Source organism: Balaenoptera musculus, chromosome 7 (genome assembly GCF_009873245.2).
Source record: "Balaenoptera musculus isolate JJ_BM4_2016_0621 chromosome 7, mBalMus1.pri.v3, whole genome shotgun sequence".
Taxonomy (NCBI): domain Eukaryota; kingdom Metazoa; phylum Chordata; class Mammalia; order Artiodactyla; family Balaenopteridae; genus Balaenoptera; species Balaenoptera musculus.
The window spans coordinates 55566783-55588265 of record NC_045791.1 but is presented as its reverse complement, the minus strand read 5'-3'; the positions used below and the strand labels follow the sequence as shown (position 1 = coordinate 55588265).

At 43.8% G+C, this 21483-nt stretch overlaps 1 protein-coding gene across 3 annotated transcripts in view; it reads left to right on the top strand.

Moving 5' to 3' along the window:
- The window catches only part of WIPF1 (WAS/WASL interacting protein family member 1), a 119348-nt gene that overhangs the window by 16528 nt on the left and 81337 nt on the right, over nt 1–21483 (top strand). The window contains exon 2 of one of the 3 annotated variants that reach the window (XM_036857739.1): nt 20529–20611. The exons of the other annotated variants lie outside the window; for them this stretch is intronic. The gene's annotated coding sequence lies outside the window, so the exon portion shown is untranslated. The remainder of the gene's footprint in view (nt 1–20528; nt 20612–21483) is intronic. 3 annotated transcript variants of the gene reach the window in all.

Below are 21483 nucleotides of genomic sequence, written 5' to 3'. Positions count from 1 at the left end.
GTCCTAGTACAGAGGCCACGGGCAGGAACCTTGTACTGTGAAGATTCTGGGGTCTGGGAATTTAAGAGACTACGCGTGGTTTAGAGTTTAAAAAAACAGCAGAAAGAAGCATGCTTAGAGTGCCTTATTCCTTGAATGTCAGATGTGACAGATCACAATGTCAGATGCCAGATGGCATCTGGGCAATATTTGAAAAGAAATCTCTCTGTGAACAGTGAGTACTCCATATAAAGAAGCATTATCTAAACTAGCGTTTCAAAACCTTTTTTGACCATGACTCACAGTAAGAAATGTATTCTTCTCTGAGATCCAGTATAGATAGATAGATTGATAATAGAAACAAAAGCTTTATAAAACAATTCCCATCCTTACCATGTGCAGTACATTTTTATTATTTTTTTTAAAAGAAAAGAAGCAACAGCTGGTTGCAACCCATTAAATCGATTTGACAGCCAGATAATAGGCAGCAATTTGCAGTTTGAAAAATACTGATTTAAACAGAAATGTATCAGGCGTGTAGAAACCAATTCTCGTTGTAGCTCTGGCAGATCTCTGCAGAAGGAGATCCAGTAACACAGGCTTTGTAGTCCTTGAAGAGGTTTTCCTTGCGCTTCCAATCGCTGGAAGTTGGTGAGATGGTGATGGAGATGGAGGACCAAGGAAGGGAGGAGACGAAGCTGAGTTTTAATTCTGCTCATACAGAGAACACTGAGTGTCCCTGATGCCTTGTCCTGGCGCAAGTAAGACAGACCCTGCTTGTCCTGCAAGGGTGCTCACAGTTGAATAAGTGTACACTCATCACCATCCAACACGGTTTATAGTGAAATGGAAGCATAAACAGGGTGATACAGGGCAGCTGAAGCCCCTTCGTTCCGAGTTCCCTAAATGGAGGAGCCACGTTACAGGGAAGGGTATATATTCAGTGTTACATCCCTAGTTCTGTCTCACATATAATAAGTATTCAATAAATATTTATTGAAAGACCTTGTTATCTAATTAATACTTGCAATGAGACTAGTAATAATCCTAATTATCTATGGTAGTATTAAGAAAACATTTTTGAAGGGCACTTTAACACACTTGATTCATAATGGAGCATAAGAAGGGACAGGACAGTTTAAAAAGACCCCAAAAAGTTGGGATTAAAGAGCAGAACTGCTAAACCCCACCCAGGCTTCAGGTCCTCCGCATAGCAAGCCTTTAAAAAGTTGAGGTTGGGCTTCCCTGGTGGCGCAGTGGTTGAGAATCTGCCTGCCAATGCAGGGGACACGGGTTCGAGCCCTGGTCTGAGAAGATCCCACATGCCGCGGAGCAACTAGGCCCGTGAGCCACAACTACTGAGCCTGCGCATCTGGAGCCTGTGCTCCGCAACAAGAGAGGCCGCGATAGTGAGAGGCCCGCGCACCGCAATGAAGAGTGGCCCCCGCTGGCCACAACTAGAGAAAGCCCTCGCACAGAAACGAAGACCCAACACAGCCAAAAATAAATAAATAAATTAATTAATTAATTAAAAAAAAAAAGAAAAGAAAAGAAAGCAGAATTCCCTAGTGGCAACAGGCAGAAGGCTGTAAAAAAAAAAAAAAAAAAAGTTGAGGTTTGTCTGCCCTGACTTGTAGGTGTGGGCGACTCATTGGTGGGTCTTGGGACAAGTTGCTCTGGCTCTTTGCTTGGAGGTGAGAAGTCAAAGTGGTGAGGCGCAAGTTGCCCCTGGCCAAGCAGAGAACACAGGCAGGAGTGCCTTCTGACTTTCCACCCCTGCGCATCTGAAACTGCTGCGTCTACCCACTCGGGTCAAGCAGTTCAAGATGATGTGATTCAGGCCTAAATCACCCAAGGTTCTGGGTGGTAGGTTTCTGGAGAGAGGAAGGTGCTTGCAGACCACTCTCTGTCGGGTCCTAAATGGAGTCTTTCTTTCAAGTTCTGGACCAACCCAGCACTAACCGGGCATTAAGGCTCTGAAGTGGTCAGGAGCCGTGGAGACCCTGGTGTGGGTGCCACTGCAGAGTGGGAGGAGCTCCCTGGCGCCCTCTGAGCGGAGCTTCCTGTAAGGGTCCAGCCCCTAGGGCCAGCCTTCAGTATCTAGCTGGGCCTGTTGGTCCAGACCCCAACCTGCCATCCTGCTGCTACACTGAATTAACTACAGGTCCTTCTTTCAAGCAATTGTGGGGCGAAGGGTGGGGGAGTGGGGAGTAGGCAGGGAAGCAGGGGTGTGAGGAGAGGAGAGGGAAAGACAACATGTGACCTGAGAAAAATACTTGAATAAGGATGGTTTCTGTCCAAATGAGGTCACCTCACTTGAAGAGCTTGGACTAAGGAGACACCCCTAAAAGTAGGCAAATTTAACCTCAGGGTGACTGCTGTCCATTTTAGACATTAGTTCAAGTTTTACATGGCCCAAGCCTAGAGAGAATAGTTAGGGATGACCGGGAACTAGGATCCAGTCACAAATAATAGGTAGCCCTTTGGCTCTGGAGCTTGAATACGGGCTTGGGACCTTGGATGCATGAGGGGCTTCACAGGATGGCAGGTACACCTAGCAAACTCCGTCTGCGTTTAATAATTTGCCTAGTTACTTACACCTATTTAAGATAAAAAACGTTCTTGGATAAAACCAAATCTAAATGCAAAAGAGCATTGAAAATAAGAAAGGCAGTCCCGGCGCCCCAGGTTCTAGCTCCAGCTCTGTCCCTGTCCGTGTGACACTGGGCCTCAGAGTCCTCATGGGTAAGTTGAGGGGGAGTGGGGATTTGGAGATGCTTCCCCAGATCTCCCTCAGCTCAAACACCCTGTGGCTCTCTGCAGCCGGAGACACGTTTTCTGGCAGGAGAGAGGCTGCCAGAGCTTCCTTCTCAGGCAGCCAATGAGTACATTCTTTCCTGTGCCCACATATGGAAGCGATTTCTAGATTATCCAAGGCACTTGTGCCGCTGAGCTCAACCAAAACAGAGGAGCTCGGCAGTGGAGAGTGGAAAAAGAGAAAAAAAACCTGTGTGCGTTCTCTTACCTACGTACACTTTCACATCTGGAATCCCCCATGCAATTTGCCTATCCGTGCTATCTCAGGGGTGTGCCAGTGGGTTTGGGGCATTCCACAGGTAAAATCAAAACTAAATGAGGATTGAGCTCACTGCTTCTCCCCTGAAGCCGAAGGCCCTCTGCCTTTCCCCTCTGGAAGCTTATGGCTGGAGGCTGGGGAGGAGTGCAAATTCCAGAGTTTTGTTCCCACATTTATGGTAATCTTTCTCTCCCTCTCCAGTCTGTTAATAAGGACTATTAATGGCTGCATTCAAGGTTCTCTGTGAAGTTGAATTGGGAAACATTAGCCAAGTGCTTTGAAGGGGAAGATGTTTTATTAGTTCCTTCTCTGCCCAACCCTTTACTTACCTTCCTCTTCTGAACTCCTCAGGGGTTTTGGTAGTGGCTGAATGGTAGCTCTTGTCGCTTGTAAACCAGAGGCACGGGGCATTTGCTCCTGAATTTAGGTCAGGAGAGTGACTTTTTCTAGGGCACGACCTTATTCAAAAAGTCTCATCTGTGGTCCTGGTCCCCATAAACGTTCCTAAGGCCCTTATTTCCTCCTTCTCTCTCTCACCCTTGACCTTAATTCCTGGGAAAGAAGGTTACTGAAAAGGACATGTTTATAGAGAAGTGCTTTTTGTTCCCCTTTCAGTTTGTCTCTAACTTCTCTACTGCCTAATCCCCCACCAACGTTAAAATTTAAAAATTAATCTGTAAAGCAGTGATATTCTTCCTAGATATGAAATTCGAGTAATTAGAGCTTTATGAACGTTTACCAACGCTTGTTAAAACTGTTGCATCAATGTTCTCATAACGATCCAGGGTACCACCTCCAGATAACTTGATGGAAAAAACTCTCAAAATCAAGACAGTAGGCTGATGAATGCCGAAAGACTCTTAATGGGAACCACATTCTTTTTTGTTGTTCTTGCTGGGTCTCCAGCGTAGAGCCTTCTGGTCAAAGCAGCCCTCTTATTCCCTTCAGAGAGCATGTTTACGGCTCTGGTTTGCTTCATCTGGGATTGCTGCTCTGGAGGACCAGAAATCAAACATGACGTGAAGATAGAAACACTTACGGGAACCTCACATGCCTGGCTGCCCTGTTTCAGGACGCTCAGATTAGCTCTGCTTGGCTGTGAATAGGGTGGTAATTCCACACATAGATTTCCCCCCGTGGGATTCTTGCTTGTTTTAAAGCAGCTAAACTTTGCCGCTCTATAGAACCATAATCAGGAATGTTTATTTTAAGCCCCATCTCTGCAGGCCTCTGTGCTAGATTCTCCTCAGCACTGTTCAGAAAACATCAACCGACCTGCCTCTTGTCTGCCAGGTGCTGAGGGCCTGAAACCACGCTCCAGGAGAAGAGTTGCTGAGTGCAGGCCTGTTCCTGCCACACACACATGTGCAGTCTTAACTCGGGGCCAGGTTAGGTACCTGTGCCAGCCAGAGCGATGCCACTCCCTGCTCTGCTCAGAAGGTGAAGACCATTCAGTTCATCTGTCCGTTCCCTCCAGGGACTCCTTCCCCTTCCAGGGCGGCCTCTTGTCTCTAACGCAGCCACAGACACACCCACCCAGACCCCAGGCTCCCACTGACCAATACAGCTGAACCCACCTCTGCAGGTCGGTCGCCCCCAAACCTCACTCCTCTGCAGCCTGTTTTTGCTTCATCTCTTCACTCACCAAACATTTGCTCAGTGCTCACTATTGAAGCTTGCTGAAGGCAGGCTCCCTGTCTCTGTGGAATGTATGTTCTAGGAGGGAGAAACAGCAAACAAGTAACTCAGATAAATTAATGAATGCTTCAGTAATTAAGGCTTAGTTAATTACTTAGGTAGATTAGTAGTGATAAGGGCTATGAAACAAGGCTGACAGGATGATGGGATGGAATGGTAGGGGTGCTACTTGAGGTACAGCTGTTAAGGGAAGTTTATGAGAGTTGAGATATGAATGACAAGGAGCCAGACGTGAATATCTGGGGAGAAGTGTGCATCAGGCAGAGGGAATGGCGAATGCAAAGGCCCTGAGGTGAGAACAAGCTGGACAGGTCCCAGGGAAAGAAGGAGGGCTGTGAGGAGAGGTGGGGAGGACGAAGTCAGAGATGCAGGCCTGGCCAGGTACTCTGCAAGGACCATACTCTAATCTAATAGGGTTTTAGCCCATGGAGTGATGCCACCTGCTGTGTTTCAGTAAAATCGCTCTTGCCTCCATCCCATCTCCACCCAGCTCTGAGCTCGTGGCCTCACACCCTGACTCACCCCTGCTTGTTGGTTAGGGTGCCCTCAGCTCTGCCCACCGCGCGCTGGCCCGGCTCTGGCCCTCCCATGCCCGCTGCCCGAGTTCAGGCCCATCACTTCTGCAGCCCCGGCACCAACTGACCAACCGTGCCTGGGGATTCAGAGGGTGGGTGAGTCAGTTGGCCCCGAGCTGGACTGAGCGCTGGGCAGAGAAGAGAACGAGGTGCTTACTGGGCTGTGAGACCTTGGGCAGGCTCCTTGCCCCCGCCGACTTCAGTGCCCGCTCCTTGCAGGTGCTGTCCTGCTGTAAGCTGCAGCGGCCGGTGCCACCGTCACGGTAACGGTATTCATCAGGCGCTTGCTCTGTGCTGGGCTGTACTTGTATCACACTCACTCCTCTGAGACTGGCACTGTTGTCATCCCCATTCTACCATGGAGGAAACTGAGGCACAGAGAGGTTAAGTAACTTTTCCAGAGTCCCCAGCTAGCATGTGGTTGAGCCAGGATTCAAAGCAGATGGTCTGATAGCCCCATGTTCTAAAGCACTACCTTCCACTGCCACATGCAGTGGGGATGGCAGTTCCTTCCCAGCCGCCTGACAATCCTGAACAAGGTCCTTTTCCAGAGTGCTCAGCCCAGAGTGCTGCCCTCACTGGGGACACCAGATGCCCCCTGCTGACACACTCAGCCTCAAGCAGTCAGCAGCCCCGTTGAGTTCACCGGGTTAGGGTGGCATCTCCAACATCAGCCAAGCCAGTGCTGACTGGCCTCTCCAGGAGGAGCCCAACAGCCCCTTCCTAGTCGACCTGTGGGAAGCCCACTCTGGGCACATCCACTACCTGCCAAGTAACAGTCAGGAATAGTAATGGGGGCAGGTGATTACGGAGCACTCCCTATGGAATTCTTATTTTACCGATGGAGAAACTAAAGCACAACCTGCTTAAGGTCACAGAGCTAGTAAATGGCAGAACCAGGATTTGAACCCAGGCAGGTTGGCTCTGGAGACCCTTTAGAGTACAGTTCTTCATACTGAAGAATTCCTCTCCTGTGGTTTCCACGTGGTGGTCCATACTCTAATCCTTGTAGCCACAGAATGGTCTAATTTTATTAACATAAGACAGACCTGTCAGTATTTGAAGACAACTATCACATCTCTCTTGGTTCCAAACCACCACACCAAGCTCTCAGGGAGCAGTTCTACCCTGAGTCCCTTTCTTTCTCCCAGAAAAGCACAAAGAGTGCTTTGTAATTCTCCATCCAAATCCAGATACTTGTGAGAGGCAAGGGAGCACAATTAATAATTATGCTGGGACAACAGGCATAAATGTGGACTGTCCTGGGCAAACCAGGAAGTGGTTCGCCCTACCCCCAGGCACAGCAGAAATGCCACCGCTTGGCATGCCTTCTGAGCGCTCTGTTTAAGTGGATCATGGGGAAGTTGAGCTGACTTTACACAGATGCATTATTGATGGGAAATCAGGTTTCAGGAGTCTACCATTAGCCAGACTTCTTGCAGTGGAAAAGTGCTGGATGTAAGGTCAAGTCCCACAGTTGCCACTGTGAACTTGGATGAGTCACCTCCCATCCCGGCTCACTGTTTTCTTATCTGTAAAATAGAGGTTGATTATCCGGGAGTCCCTTCTAGTTCTAAATCTCTGATCCCACGTCAGCCTTCCCAACACAAGCAAAGGTCTAAGTTCTCACTTTGAAGCCATGAACATGGAACTTGGAGGTTTTAACCCATTTTCTGTCAGTTTAGCAGCTCTTCTACCAGCTTATTTGCCAAACCCCAGAGGTAGATTTTGAGAGTAAGATCCCCTTATCTTGTCTACTCTGGGGGTGTCAGTGAAACTGTGCTGAGCACTAATTATCTTCTTTAAATAATTCTTCTCCTCCGAGACAGCCATGGATTTTGTCGATACAAACACAGGAGATAGAAAATGGCCTCCAAGGAAAGTGCCTGTTGACTTACGGAGAAATTTCTTTATTTAAAAAAAAAAAAAGAAAACATTTTATGTTCCATAAAACCTGTACCTCTGAAATAATTTCAAAGTGTTTTCACATAATTTATCACATTAGATCCTCAAAATGGCCGTGTAAGATAGGTGTCATCTTCGTTGTCTGGATATTGAAACAGAGGCTCAAGGAGACGAAATGGCTTGTCTGAGGGCGCACAGCTGGTTAGTGGTAGGACTACAACTCAGATTCACGTCTGCAGGATCCTTATCTAAGAGTCTTTGTGCTGCACCAGTAGTTTTCACTTTGAGTTTTTTAGCAGAGAACTCATTTTTTTTCAAGCAGAAGGGAAGCTTCTCTGGATAAAGTCGAGTGTATGTGCCTTCCGTGGTGCTCTGTGAGGGGGTCCCCCGCAAGCCGCACAGAGCGTGGCTTGAACAACCCTGCACTTTTCCAAGGTGCCTCACACTGTTTTGCCCTTTTCTAGGGTATAGAGTGCTTGTGGGATTCTGCACAGTTTCACTGTACATGAACTTGTTGCATTTAATAAGCTTCACCGTGATTCTAAGTCACCTGGTCAAACATCTGGGGGCTTGTGTCAGCTGCGTGGACATGGTCTTCGCTAGGAGGTTTGACTCCCTCCTTCCCGCCCCCCTCCCCTAATCCCCAAGGCTCAGTTATAAACCTCTCCACCCTGTTTCTCCACCTTGCTCTGCGGAATCCCAGTCCCACCTGTACCATTCACAGACTCCTGTGGCCTTTCTGGATAGGACTTGCCTGCCTTCGTCGTTCATCCACCCACCCAATAAACACATTAAATACGTACTAAATAAAATCATGTGAAAAGGCCCAGCCTAGCAACTGGCACATAAGGAAAATGAGTTCCCATCCCTACCACAAAGCTTGGTACCCCTTCATTTCCTTGTATCTGAGATGACTGGCTTCCCCATGACAATCTCCCAGGTCCCGTCTCTTGAGAAACGCTATTGCTCTTATGCCAGCCTTTTCTCTTCCCTTGAAGGTAAAAATGGGGTGCTTGGCTCATTTTCACTGCCTGCGTATCCTGTCCTCTCCCCACAGTCAAAGCACAAGTCTGTGCCGCCACCAGAAGTTACCCCCAAAAGAGGAAAATTTAGAGAACAAGCTTCCCATTCTCTGAGGTTGCTGGGTTGCAGGGAGCAGCCAAGTGGCATCTATTCACAGAGCCCCCCTATCTAGGAGAAAAAAAAAGAGTGGGAAATAGTTCCCATTTTTTAAGTCTAGATTTTGCTCTCTCTCAGCAGCGTTTAAATGCTCAGTCTCACCAACTGACAGGACATGTAATAAATGCTGAAGGTTTACGTTTATGCTTAAGGTTCTGTTACTCTTGCTTAGAGTCTGGAGCTTTGCACACACTGGGAACTGATCCTTCTCTTTCAAAACATGCAGCATTCATGCTGCCAGATTTTTCTTAAATCTGCTTCTTCAGTCTCCACCAGATAAGATTTATTAATTGGAGATAGTTTTAAAAGACATGATAGGACTTCCCTGGTAGTACAGTGGTTAAGAATTCGCCTGCCAATGCAGGGGTCACGGGTTCGATCCCTGGTCCGGGAAGATCCCACAGGCGGCGGAGCAGCTAAGCCTATGCGCCACAACTACTGAGCCTGCGAGCTACAACTACTGAAGCCCGTGCGCCTAGAGCCCGTGCTCCACAACAAGAGAAGCCACCACAATGAGAAGCCCACGCACTGCAACAAAGAGTAGCCCCTGCTCGCCACAACTAGAGAAAGCCCGCGCACAGCAACGAAGACCCAACGCAGCCAAAAATAATAATAATAATATAATAGAAGACATGATATATTCTCAAAAATATGTCGATAATTTTACCTACTAGAGATCATTCAGAAACATCAAAGCATTAGTCCAGTATAAACTGTTAGAAAATATTTTTGACATTCTGTTTTTTGGTTTTTGTGAAAGACAGATACTTAGCTTAGACCCTCTTTCTTTTACGATGATCCTTTTTCTTTCTGAAAGAGCAGTAATTAGGAGAAGCGTCAATCCAAAATTCCACCAAACCGCTGTAAATTTAGCACTTTCTCTTCGTTCTGTCTATCTGCGTGGGTTTTTAAAAAGAATCTAGCCATATCCTGGATTATGTGATAGTGCCTCAGCTGTCTCCATGGGACATCAGTATAGTGTGTGTGTGTATGTGTTTGTGTAAGTGATTGGATGCCTGGGCTAAAGTCATGGGTAGCTGTCTGTTTTACTTCTACTGATCATTTTAGTTTCTAGTCAAAATTGGCCGTTTTGTTCTTTGGGTGACTTTTCACACTGAACTGAACATCTGATGCTCAGTCCAGCTAAGCCAGGAGCCCCTACAATGTTCCAGTCTGCCCTGAACACAGCAGCCCGCATGCCCTCATCCACAGCTTTGGATTTACCCTACTTGTAAGTAAGAGGAAGTGGAACAGCAGGATGGGCTGGTAACCTGCTAGTTTCCATTAGCGTCTTAATGTTCACATTGCATCCTTGGTTGGACTCCTTTATTTTTAATGTCAGACCAGGAATCCTTTAAAAAAAAAGGGAAATCTTTTCATTGGAAAATATCTTAAAACCGAAGAAAATGACAGAGGAAAATTGTGATGTATTTTAAATGGAAGCTGGTGGTATGAGTTCCTCTATATCCTTTTAATGCTGTTGCTCTTTTCTTAGATCTGCCTTTTAGAAACTTTGACTTGTCTTTGCATAAAATTTATTCTGTGATTTTTGTATTCCATTTTATTTATATATTGAATTTATTATGGTTATGTGTTGGTATGTAACAAACCACCCCCAAAACTTAGTGGCTTAAAACCACAATCATTTAATTGCTTACAATTCTGCAATCTGGGCTGGGCTCAGCTGGGCAGCTCTTCTGCCATTCTTGCCTGTGGTCAGTCTGGGGCTGCATTCAGATGGCAGGTTAGCTGCAGCAGAACTGAGCTGGGCTTCTCTTTTTCTCCAGGAAATGTCAGGACCTTTCACTTTCCAAGTGGCCTCTCCAAGTGGTCTTTCCATATGGTCTCTTCAGCAGTATTGCTGGACTTTTTACATGGTAGTTAGAATCAGAAAAGCAGAAGCTGCCAGGCCTTCTTAAGGCTCAGGCCCAGAACTAGCAGGTTCTTCACTTTCTTTTTTTTAAATCAAGTCACAGGTACAGCCCAGTTCAAGGGGAGGGGACTACACAAGGTGTGAATACCAGGAGGCATGCTTCATTGGAGGCCAGCAGTGGAACAGACTACCCCACAGTCATTCTTCAATCAAATGATACTTATTAAGTGCATGTCATGCACCAGGCAGTGAGCATACAATGGTGAACAAGCAAAGCCTTGTCCCTGGCCTTATGGAGTTTATTAGTCTGTGGGGAGCACAGGAAATGAGGAATCAGAAAATTACCATGCCAGTGATGAGTGCTGGGATGGGAAGAGTGCTAGGGGCCCTGGGAGCACACCTGGACTTCACGGAAAGACAGAGGAGGCATCCTGTGGAGATGGCTAGAGGGCTGCTGGGAAAAGAACAGCATGCTCCCTGGCCAAGAGACAAGAGAAAATATGGCTCTTCCGTGGAGCTGAAGAAGTTTTGTGTGGCTAGCGAGTGGAGTGTGGAGAGTAGAGCTGCGTGGGTATGTTCGGTGGGGGGAGGGGAGGAGTCACACCTCGGGTTCAAACAAAAGGCCCAAGAACTAAGCAGGAGCCTCCTCACTTACTGAGAGCCTGGTACGCCATGTTTGGACTAGACTTGATTTCAGTTGTGCTAGGAAGAGAATTTTAAGCAGATTTGCCTTTCAGAGACATCATAGCTACATCATGCTGAGAATGGAAGGACCTGGGCCTGGAGACCCCAAGAAACTGTTCTGGGGCCAGGCAGGGGAGAGTGGTGGATGGCTCAGGGGACAAGTCCAGAGATACTAAGAAGTAGAATCTGCAAGTCTTGGTGATTGGTTGATTGGTTATAGGAGTGAATGAGAGGGAAGAGGCGAGAGTTACCTTCAGGTTTTTGGCTTGGGCGGCCAGTGATAGTCTCATCCGCTCCAGTAGGGGGAGCCCTGGAAGAGAGGCAGGGTTGGATCCCATCGAGGTGGGCTGGAAGTAGCAAGGAGAGCCAACTGGAATGTACCACGTTTGATTCCTTTGGGTTTTAGTCCACTGCAAACCTTTTTCAGACTAACATGTTGTGAGAACCTTATTAGAACCTGCTTCTTCTGCTTCCCTCCCCCACCTCTCTCACCGACTATGTTGCTTTCTGCTTCTCTCCTGTCCTCCCATGGGGAAGAGTAGAGTGACCAGGTCTGAGGCAGGAGTGTCCAAGGATGGCACCTTCTTGAACCTTTCACTTTGAGGGCAGTGGGTTGGAAACACTGGTGATGGAGAGTTATAGGATTTGAGGTTGGCAGCTTGCAGAGAGCAACTCAGGTCCCAGGGTTGAGAAGTGCAAAGGCAAGGGGATTTAGGACAAAATTGGAAAAAGGAGAAGAGAAAAAAAAAACACGCCAGTTAAGGCAAGGAAAATGAATCATCTGAGGCGGAAATACTGAACAGAATAGAAAAAGCAAAGAGAAAGAGGCAGCCCCACAGCTATGACCTCTGTCATGGAAGACTCTAGAATCTTGTTCTTTCATGCCTCCTTTTCACATCCACATTCTAAAAGTTAGAAAAGTAAAATAAGCCTTTTTCCTGAAAGCCTCAGTGGGCCTTCAGATAAGCTTTCTTGTAATATATGAAAAAGGGAAATGAGCAGTTAATACACTAAGGTAACCTCTAGTCCTTTTGTGGAAGAAAAGGAACCCTAAGAAAGGGACATGCATACAAACCGTTAAAGTCAATTTTTTAAAAATTGTTGTCTATTCTCAAGCGATCTGACAGAAAAATATCTGTAGCCTGAGAAGATGGGGAGAGAGCCTGTCCCTGTGATCAATTTTTAATAAACGTAAATGGTATAATAAATTATACATTGAGGAGTGGTGTAAAGCATTAAACAATGAAGGATAAATAATTTAAATGATTAAAAACTGCCTCTGTCATATGTTTGATGTATGAGAACTCTATTTGACTTTTCAAGGAAATAGAGGAGGATTTCTTTTTTTAAAGGGGATTTTTCAAAATAGATTTTTTAAAGGGAAAATCATGTGATGGTCTGCCGAGAGAGGGTGTTGAGCACAGAAACACCGATTTCCATGATCCCGTATCTTGTGCTCGTTTGATAAATATGTGAGTTGTGCCTTGCTAGTGGATGGGATTCTATCAGGTGATCAATGGTGGAGGCACTGCCCATCTTCTAGAAGGCTGAGACAGATCTCCAGATCTCTTTCCCGGTGTCCAGAGAGACGTGGTCTGGGCGCTGGAGTACAGTGACCTTATACAGTCTTAAACTTCCAGTATTCTGTGTAGGAGGGACTGTCTCTGCATATTCAGTGCCTCAGGTAAACTTCCATTTCTATCCCAAAATTAGAGTAACTGGATGGGTTATAACCAAAGAAGTGTTGACCAAGGCTTGCCCCTTTCTTGGACACCACTCACCTGTGGTTTAGGGGAGCCACATTCATCAAAAGCACCATATTATAACATGCAGTGGCTAAGAGCGCAAGTATCGGGGTCAAACCTGTCTGGGTGTGAACCACTGTGTACCACTCAGGAGCTTTATCACCTTTGTCAGGTTAATTAACCTCCTTGAAGCGCCATTTCCTTATTTGTAAAATGGGTTCAGTAATACCCCAAAGGACTGTTGAGCATTAAATAAGGAACAAATGTCAGTAGCTTCGCTCAGTGTCTGGAACATAGTAAATGCTCAATACATGTTTATTAACTACATAATTATATATTGAGGGTTTATTTTCTGGTCTCAGAGGAGTGCAAAATAGAACAATAGAACCAGGACAAAAAACTGTAAACCTAAGAAATATCCACCATGTAATCTCAATCAAAGATCGTAAGCTGTGGTCTAAGAGCCATTTCTGGAAAATGCAGTATTTTTTAAAAATCAAATTCAGATACCTTAAGGCAGAGGGCACATGTGCTTCAGTTAACCCCAGTCTGCAGTATTTCCATTGGCTTTTACTTCTCTACCTGCCCAGCTCTGATAGAAGTTTGAATTTGCCATCTCATGCTGAATAGTTAGTTCTATAAAGTTAAATTGATTTCCCCTAAGTTTCCTTAAGTGTTTTAATTTAGCTTGGGGCATCTGATTGCTCTATAGCCTTAGTGGAAATAGGGGAAAAATTTTTTTCCCAACAGAATAATTTTGATAAAATTAAAGGCAAAACAGGCCAACAAATCTGCCAGTTGTATACTTTGTTGTTCTTCCAAATTAATATTTTCCTAACATCCATGTAGGCATTTTATTGCCTCCCTGGCAATTCAGAATCTGATTATCCAGAAATATAATTGCAGGCACTTATGGTTGATATTCTGAAAACACAAATGCTGATCAATAAAAGTTCAAGTTCCAAATGTTGGTGCACCAGACAACGGGAAACTGAAGGCTCACTCTAGGTATTTGAAATCATGGCTGCAAATATGTTGACACTTCTCCCATTGAGAGGTGGGTCTGTGTCCCCTTCCTTTGACTCTGGTGGGGGAAGGGGATTGTACTTCTTTTACTAAGAGAGTAAGACAGAAGTGGCCTCATGTGACTTTCAAGGCTAGGTCATAAAAGGCCATACTTCTGCCTTGTTCACTGGGAACACGGAGACTTGAGCCACCAAGTAAGAAGTCTAGCTAGATGTAAGTGCTGTGGTGGACAGTCTTGGTGAGCCCATCCTTTAGCCTTCCCAGCCTTACATCAGACATAAATGAAGAAACCATCAAGGAAGTGGATTCTCCAGCCCTAGCCTTCTTGCCCCCAAGTTGTCAATGATCCCAGCTAAGACCACAGATATTATGGAACAGAGACGAGTTGTCTCCATCATGACCTTTCTAAATTCCTGACCCACAGAATCCATGAGGATAATGAAATGGTGGTTTTACAAAGCTGAGTTTTGGGCTCATTTGTTACACAGCAGTAGATAACTAGAGCACTCACCCACCATGGTGGGCTGGCTGTATAGCTTGGGTAGTTACAGTATCACATCATTGTGTTTATAAGGTCTTGACTATAAGAACCACCTGGTCCCATCAAAATGTACCATATTATTGCTAGGTTTTTTCCATACAAGATAAACATGGGAGAGTGAGCTAATCAGTTAATAGATATGTATTGAACTGAGACCCAGTAATAGGTGGCAAACCGAGCTCTTCTGCAATTTTAGAGCTTGCTCAGAGGAGTATGTTATTGTTTTTCATTTAGCAGTAAGTCCGTGTCACCACCTCTAAAGTAGAAATAACAGCTTTCTTCAATGATGATGAATTAGGCAATGCATTAAAAAGGACTTAGGGTTTGTTTTTTGTTTTTTTAAAGAAAAACATTGTTATACATATAAACACTTAATGTCATAATTATTTTAGGTTAATGGATAATGCTAATAGTTTGTGCTATTAAGAGCATTTACAAAGCAATCTGAGCATATACAGGAAAATTAGGCTATTAGGACCTGAGGTAGCTTGTGCTTCAGAAGCAGCTGAACTGTAGTAACAGTCTTAGTACTTACATTTGGAATTAGTTTAGTGGTCTTTTTATGAACAGTCTGAATTCAGTCTGAATTTTGAAAATCAGGGTATGGCAGATCACAGGGCAGATCCCTGCTGAGAGGCTGTGTGGAGAAATCTTTATTTTTTCTAATCGCTGCCTTTTCAGCCCAGCCAGCAACAGAGAAAGCCAGCTCCTTGTGGGTCAAAACACATAGTCCTAGATCAGGGGTAGCAAATACACAGCACATGCAATGCCAGTAAACCAGGCTGTCTGTAGACACGTTAAGTTCACCATAGTGCTAGTCTCAAGTGTGCTTGTGTGGCCATCACACGTGAGTCCTCATGGCAGGCACCTGCTTGGCCATTTCTCACTGCCCATCCTTCTGAAGAGAGCCCATGGGCACCTTGAACCAGAACAAAGATCACTAGCACAGGTATGACTGAAGATAGATTGGTTACTTTCTATTTGTCAAAGACTTTCTATCTTGTTTGGACACCACTCTGTTAAAAATATTGTCAGGAGGTGTACTGTTTATGTTTAATCCTAGAAAGAAAACTGAAAAGCTAGGAGATTTCATTTTTTTTTTGACTGCTAAGGAGAGCAGTCGAGATGGTATTATGATTCAGTGAAAGTAGAAGGTCCAAGAAACACTAGTACAGGAGATTGTAGAAGGAGGGACAAAGGGAATTTTATATCCAGTTTCACCTTAAGATCTATAAATTACTAAGCAGGTTAACTTAGAATTGGAATCAGCATTTTTCATTTTCAAGCTTTTATACTTTGTGCATACACAGAGTGGACCGTTTATAAAACTGGTGAACTGGACTGTGGATTTGAGAATGAGGAATTCCTCTGTTCTTTGTTTTTGGGAGGCAGTGATCGTGCATTCATTCAGTAAACACCTGCAAGGTGCCAAGCCCCTTTCTTTCCCCTAACCTCCAGATGGACTGGTAAGGAGTGGTCTAGGGGATGACTGGTCCAGTGGAGTGAGGGGGTGAGACTCTACTGGGAGGGTTGAGAGGAAGGAAGGAAGGAAGGAAGGGAGGGAGGGAGGAAGGGGCTGACCTTCGACCAAGGCCAAGATTGGCATCACAGGAGACAGAACACCTCTCTCTTGAGGTGCTTATTGCCTTAAGTTTCACTCTTTACTTCAGAGATGTACTGAGAGATGGAAAGTAATTTCTTTGTTTCGCTACATATTGTTCCAGATTTTTTGTAAGGGATGATAAAGCAGGCTGCGGTGGGGAGCATGTCATTAGCACATTCTCATGTGTTAAGATAGTCACTCACCTCTGGGTATGCCTCCTCTTTTCCTTTAAAAGGGCCAATAATGTTCCAAACTTCCGGTCTCCTTTCGAGAGACATGAAACTATCACAGGTACAGGACAACAGTAGAAGGTTGTTGTTGGTTTTTTAAAATCTGTCTCAAATCTTTCCTTCATCAACTTGGCATAAGGAGAACGTGAGGGAGGGACCGTCCAGAAGGAACGGTGGTTTATAACTGAGCCTTAGAGTCACTGCAGCAGCAGAGTTTCTGAGCTGCCGTTGTCAGGATGGGGAACCACGTTGAGATAAAGAAGTATCTGGTCCAGTGCAGTTCAGTGACGTTTACAGTTGTGGCTGAGGTAGCAATTTCCTCTATTCGGAATTACTCTTGATCACTGTTTCCTTGGTTGACCTCCACATGAACTAGCTGGTTGCCAGTTATGAGCCCTGGCATGTGAAAAATATGTGTTTTTGAAGATTGGCATAACACCCAGTGTGGCATGCCCGTGACAACCACAGATTCACATCCGTCATCTCAGGAGACTCGGGGCGCACTCATTGCGCGGAATGGTGAGTGAGATGGCTGTCACTGTGTATGTTGTTTTTTCTCTCTTTTTCCTTCAAGCATAAAGAGTTGGATTTCTGTAAGTAAAATATGCCTGTTATTGCAACTGCGCAAACGAGAAACATAATCCTAGGATGTGTCTGTGCACCGTTAGCACAGTTTGGTCGTGGGTTCCTAGATTTTTTTCTTTACAATTTGGATAGCAAATTGGATTGCAAGACAGTTTATCATTAATGACAACCCAGGGTTGTGTTGGTGTTGCTTTGCTTTATTTGTTTTTGTAACCCTAAATCCTTGTCCTTAATCAAGCTAAATGAATTATTTTTAACCTGAATTTATACATTTAGTTGTACATTTAGTAGCACACTACTTGTTACAACTTATCTTCCCCCTGCATATTCCTTATTGCTTAGGAAAGCTTTACACCTATAAAGTCTAGTTACTAAAAATGTCAACGTATTTTGATGAATATTACAATTCATGGTGGTCATTTTCCAGTAAAAAGGGAAGTATAATTTATTAAAACAGAAACCATAAGCAGTTCATCATAATATTCCATTAACTCCTATTCTGCCTACACTTCCAACAGTGTTATTAATGATCCACAGTGCCCCTAAGGTTAAAATGCAGTTTATATAAAATGTTCAGGAAACATATTTCAATAAGTACACTTATGTTATTAGATTCAGAGATGTTTGATCATTTTTGTACATACGTTTGTCCTTGGAAGTTAGTTAGTAGCTGCTATGTTGCTTTCAGTACAATAAGTATATCATTGAGAGATATGCAACAGTAATTTAGCAAATAGCACCTTGTTTTATTTTAGGTACCTCTCAGAGCACCAACTTTATTTCTAGGCAAAGAAAATAATAGGTAATTATATATAAAATGTATTGTTACTCATTCAGAATGACTGTGAGTAATTAATAAAATCTTGAGAGATGTTTATCTTTTGAAAGTTTACCTCATGTATAGAATCATGTAATTCAGCCTGTCTGCAGCCACTTCAAAATCCAAATCATAATCCAGAAAATATGTGATAAACACATGTGGTTGGGTTTGATGTTGCTCAGCTGGATATGACCCACACTCTAATTATAACCTGAATAAATCTAGAGACCCCACATGGTCCAGATCCAGCTTGGAGTCTCATTCAAAGAAAACATCAGAAAGCCAGAAAGCCTTGAAGAGTAATATATCTCTTTCATCTAAGGTTTTCTAAAAGGCATGGCTTAAAGGTGTTACAGTTCGCACCACATTAACAATTTCTCCAAAATTCTGTGTAGCCATCTGTTCCTCTCCCTACACTCATGGCCACTGCTAAACCTCTCTGTCTTTCTCATCCACATAGTTTTTCACTGGCTATGAAACCCTTCATCATTCAAAAAAAATTAATGGAGATATAATTCACAAACCATTTTCCTCCTAATTTTTTGATCAGACACAAATACATCCATCTCTTCCAAATTTAGAAGTATAAATGCTACACCACTTCCAAAGTTAGAGTATCCATATGGATTTCCTGTTCTACTTCCTGGATGGACTGTGCCTCTCTAGAATGACTGGAGGACCTGTAGCTCCACTGCCTCTGATTTCTGAATATCTTTTATTTCCTGTTTACCCAGCACCCTCAGAAATAAAGCCCATTGCTTGACTCTGATTGCATTTCTTTTTCTTTTCTAATAAATTTGTTTGTTTATTTATTTATTTATTTTTGGCTGCATTGGGTCTTCGTTGCCGCGTGCAGGCTTTCTCTAGTTGCGGCGAGCGGGGACTACTCTTCGTTGCGGTGCGTGGGCTTCTCATCGCGGTGGCTTGTCTTGTTGTGGAGCACGGGCTCTAGGCGTGCGGGCTTCAGTAGTCGTGGCACACGAGCTTAGTTGCTCCGTGGCATGTGGGATCTTCCCGGACCAGGGCTCGAACTCGTGTCCCCTGCACTGGCAGGTGGATTCTTAACCACTGTGCCACCAGGGAAGTCCCTGATTGCATTTCTTGTAAGAAATTCTAATGTAGACTTTCCTAATAAAATTTCCACCTACTAACAGTAACAGGGGCCACCATTTATGCACTGCACTGGCTAAGCTCTTTGAATGCAGCATCACAGTCAATACTCAGAAGGTTATCTGCATGTTACAGATGAGTAAACTGGACCCAAAGAATAACGTAATTCACTGCAACTAGTAAGTGATGGATCTGGGATTTGAACCCAGGTAGTTTGATTCCAGAATCCTTCCTTTTAGGAATGACCTGAGCTTGTTTACCCATTCTACCCTATTGTATGTGCTCTTAAATGTGGAAGGGAGGGATGCATCTGAGTAGGAAGATTGTGAAAACAGGCAATTAATTAGCTGTTCTCTTGGTCCCATGTTATGTATATGTGTGAGAAAAACACAAATCCTGAATCAGGGCTACAGATCTGCATAATACCCACTCATGATCTCTCCCAATAACCTTGGTTCACCTCTGAATTGTAAGATTGCCTTATATTCTTCTTTTCTCTATTCAGCCTAAAAGAAAGGAGCAAGAAATATGTGAGAGGGTCTTGGTTCTCAATACTGTCTACAACCTCTGGAGTTCTGTGTTTATGAGGCTTCTTAAAACTCATCCTGGGTGAATGTCAAGGCTTTCTGTGTGCCCCTAGCCAGTCTTTTTTTGAACAAGGGAATTTGCCATATCCTTTCAATGTTTTGATCAACAACAAAGATGAGTGAGGGGCCTAGTTTTTTGGAATTAAACTGCGTGAAATTGGAAACGACCAGTTTGGTTGTTGGCCTCAGGTCCTGTAGTATGCCAAAGAATGACTCTGTCAGGTAGGGCTCTGGCTTTAAAGACAGCTGGCCAGAGCCTCTGCTTGATGATTCTGGCTTAGATTACATTACAGTGGCATAATCAAATGTACCAGAGTGCAGTGCATCATCAAGAGAACTTTCTTGACATTTCATCTTCTTTTTAGCTGTTCCAAGTGCTCAGAAATGTGCATGGTGTCTTTTTGCATGATTGCTAATGAGGAAAGCCTTTGGCATGACATAATGCTCCCCAAATCCCTGAGGGTCAGTGTAGAAACAATTGCTCTGGGGTCCGGCTGGACTGTTTGACCTACATTGTGAAGCACTGACTGCCAAGGGTGTGCCTTGCTGCAATTTCTCTCTGCACAACATGTATGTGGTGTGCATGGGTTTAGCTTTCTCTGAGACAGAAGTTTTGGTGTATGTTGGAAATGACACTGGACTTGTAGTCAGAAACTTTGGGTTTAAATCCCAGTTCTATCACTTATTTACTTGTTTGAACAAATCCCTTCAACTCTTGGAATCCCTTAGTCTCCCCTTTTGTATCATGAGAATGCTTAAAAAAATATTTACTTCATAAAATTGTATGCGGCTAAATTAATTTTTAAAATATGTTAGAACAGAAACACTCTTTTAAGGTATTTAATCACTTCTTCTTTGTGATCCAAACCAGGATCTCAGTCCAGTAAATTGAGAGTTAATGGCAGGGCTTCAAACAGTTGCTTCACCTTTATCCCTATTCCCTCCCTCCCACTGGGATTCTCCATGAAAAATTAAATATGGAATTTTAATGTTAACCTTTATTCAAACACATGCACTTATAGAAACACATACAAAGAATACCTGCTTAGGTATTTTATGGTCAGAATTTTCTCCATCACCCCTGCACCTATATCAAAGTTTTTAAAAAGTGGAAACCACCTCCTTTTTAGGGGGAAAAAAGGATGGATTCTTGCTGATTACTGAGCTTTCTTAATTAGACATTAAGAAACTGAGAATTCTAGCCTCCTAAGCAGGTCTAGCAACATTTATTTTCTCATTTGGATTCTTCACCTCTTTAGAGGGTATGTTTACATTCTTGTGATCTTACTGTTGCACTCTTACCTAATTCTAGATTAGATTTCTCAGCTGATGATGACTTCTAGTGACTGGAAGTGAAGTAGCAGGAAACTCACCCTGACAGCCTCCCTTCTACAGGTACTTCTACAGATCTCCAAAGTGCTTGCATGTCTCAGAGTCCAGAATTTGCAGAAGCATTCCTTAAGATGTTCCTGGCTATATCCCAACCACTGCCCCTCTACCCCACACTCATCCACAAGATTTGTGAAAGCTATAGTAGCCGGTCCTTGTTGTAGGAAAGGGGAAGGGAAGTGAATGGAGACCTGGTCACATACTCTTTTAGAAGGGTTTCTAATACCTATGTAGTGTCATTCCCATATATACACAAAATCTATTATTGTTATTAATATGAATCTACCATTAAATTTCCCAAAGCAATAGACTGACCTTACCAATTAACAGGGTCCTACTATGCAGTTCTCTGATGTTCACCAAGAAAGGTCACATGTATTTGATCTTTAGAAAAAAGTATAGGTAGGATTTCTAAACCATTAGATATTAAAACACACACACAGAGCTAGGGGTGCTACAATAATAAAAACCATAGTCTATCAGCAAAGGTCAAGAAAAGAGGGAAAAAAAGTAAGAAGAAAACCATATGATAAAATAGCAAGCATAAGATAAACATATAACAATAAATGTGACTAGGTTAAATTCCTGTATTAAAATCAGTGACTCTCAGGTTGATTAAAAAGATAATCCAGCTAAATGCTGTCTTTAGGAGCCTTTGTATACCAAAATTACACAGAAAGGCAGAAAATAAAGGGATAGGTTGGTGAATTCTAACTAACAAAACAAAAATACGGATAGTAATATTAATTCTAAAAAGCGTGGGATTCAATGTAAAAAGAAATACTGAACAAGACATAAGAGAATAGATATAAATCAAACAAGATTCAATAACAATGAAACTTTATGTACTGAACATTTAGCACTGAATTAAAGTAAAA